General features: G+C 46.8%; 1 pseudogene; it reads right to left on the reverse strand.

The window, feature by feature from the left end:
• Window positions 1-229: 229 nt before the first annotated feature.
• LOC116080466 lies at window positions 230-1,053 on the reverse strand (annotated as a pseudogene).
• Window positions 1,054-2,388: the final 1,335 nt, after the last annotated feature.

The following is a 2,388-nucleotide window of genomic DNA, read 5'->3' on the forward strand; positions in this document are numbered from 1 at the left end:
TGAATCCTATTCTGTCCCAAAGACCAGCAGCATCAGAAGCCAGGGACATCTGTGTAGAGCACAGGAATGTGTTTTATCAGAAGCCACTGAGCTGGGGATGATTTCCACACAGAGCCTGATCCTATGTGAGTGGAACTTGTAGTGCCCTTCATGACCATACAGAGAGAGAGAGAGAGAGGGCCAGAGAGAGGGGAACCATGACACCCCATGGTTCTCTCTTCAAGCCTGGCTAGAGTTTCCTGAAGGTCTCAATGCTCAGCTGTAGGGACTGTCGTGCCTCATAGGCTGTCTCTGGGAAGAAAAGCTCTCTGCATCATTGTATGGTGTCCTGAGGGGAGACCACAGCTATGGCCAACTATCGGAGATCTGTATAGATCTCAAAGTCATTCCTACAAGTACTGGTCTCATTCCCAAAGAAGTGGGTGATGTTGAAGCTGTCCTCACCCAGGACGAAGCTACAGGGCTTATCCTAGCCCTTGGGAAGGCATCGAAGCTTATCACGCCTCCGCAGAACCTCAGCCCCTTGCCATCAAAATTTGTCTCTAGGGCTACCACAAACTTCTGCCTGATATTCTTCTTCTTGTCCTGTTCATAGAACTCCAGCCCTCCTCCAGGGTGTGGCTGTGGCAGATGGATGAGCATGCTATTCTGGAACTAAATGACGGTTCTGTGTTTCTTGGGCTGTCCGAGTGGGGCCATATGATGGAGGCAGAAGCTGATCGAGTTCTATATGAACTCCTTCCCCACGTGATTCTGGATCAACAGCTTGGTAAGTAGCCATCCATACTTGGATGTCTATTGTCCCATTCTGAGAAAACACACAATCAGAATTTTTAATGACTTCATCCCCAGCACCCCACTGCTCAGCGATTTTACAGTAGTCAGTCTGAGCCACCCACCACACCGATCTGTACCCCATTTTGCAGTTCCTGCAGGAGGGCTGATACCTCAGTGTAATTTTCTTTTCTGGTGAGCTGGATTGAGGGTTCTGTCCAAGTCAAACAGGTAGAGGATTAGCTCCTTCCTTTGGGCTCCCTTAATGGTGACAGCCATGACTGCAGCTCCCCATACCAAGTGCTGTTGCCATCCGTATTATACTTTAATTGTACCTATGACACACAAATGCCTTCTAACTGGACAGGATTCATTCTACCCACCCCTCTGCCCTTCTCTATGCTTGCCTCTGACCCCAGAGAGAACTGTGACATGCATGCATATATTCAAATATGTACTCATCCATCCTTTCTGTCTTTCTGTCTTTCTGTCTTTCTTTCTTTCTTTCTTTCTTTCTTTTTTCCTTTCTTTCCTCCTTCCTTTCTTTCTTTCCTTCTTCCTTCCTTCCTTCCTTTTTCTTTCGTTCTTTCTCTCTTTCTTAAGATTTATTTATTTATATTTATGTGTATAGGTCTGCTTGTATAAGTTCATGTGTTCCACATATATGCAAGGTACCTCAAGAAGCCAGAGGATATCCTCCCCTGAAGTTGGAGTTACAGAGAATTGTAAGCCATTTGATATGGGTGCAGGGAACTGAACCCTGGTTCTCTGAAAGAGCTTTAAGTGCTCTTAATTGCTGAGCCATCTCTCCAACCACCATCCCTCCTTTCCTAACAAGTGCCCCTGACACCTCCCCGTTTTGTAAGTGAAGGCAGCGCAGGGACAACGCTGTGCTGTTGTGGGTACAATGCTGATCCTGCTCTGGGCTTTAAAACTTGTGTTTTAAAAGTTGACTTGTACAGTGGTTGCAGCATTTGGTCAAACTATTTAGCTCCTATCAAGCCTCCGTTTGCTTGTTTTTCAAGGTATCAGGGCCTCCTACATCAAGTAGGATGTAAAGATGCTCCCAGCTCAGTGGCTGGCAGGTGGAAACCTGGCCTGGCTGAGAGAATTCACTTTCTTCCTTATTACCCTTTTTCTTTGTCACACACACACACACACACACACACACACACACACACACATTATTAGTAGAAATGTGCCTCTACTCCTTGAATCCTCTAAAGTTGGTCATGTAGGCACAGAGAACACATGAGATCATACCAACCAGGCTCCAGCCCAGTGACCCAGTAATCCAGAAGCAGGAATCTTACCAATGTCAAGACCTTTCCTGACCACAAAGTCTGTGCGCCATCCATGTTCAGGGGAAGAGCTGTATCTGGGAGGTGGAGGAAAATAAGCAAGGCTGGACTGGCTGGAGTTGAGACTTAGTTCAGGCCTGCAAAATTATGGCAAACATTTGCATGCAAAAGTCGGTATCCCTCCCAACAGTCTGCCTGTCCTTAGTCCTAGTTTTCACAGGTGAGCAAACTGACACTCTGGGGGTGATGTCATACCTGGGCCAGTGTCACACACTGAGCAGTAAAGATGAGAATCAGTCCAGTCACATGGAAC

This window comes from Mastomys coucha, unplaced genomic scaffold, assembly GCF_008632895.1.
Source record: "Mastomys coucha isolate ucsf_1 unplaced genomic scaffold, UCSF_Mcou_1 pScaffold6, whole genome shotgun sequence".
Taxonomy (NCBI): domain Eukaryota; kingdom Metazoa; phylum Chordata; class Mammalia; order Rodentia; family Muridae; genus Mastomys; species Mastomys coucha.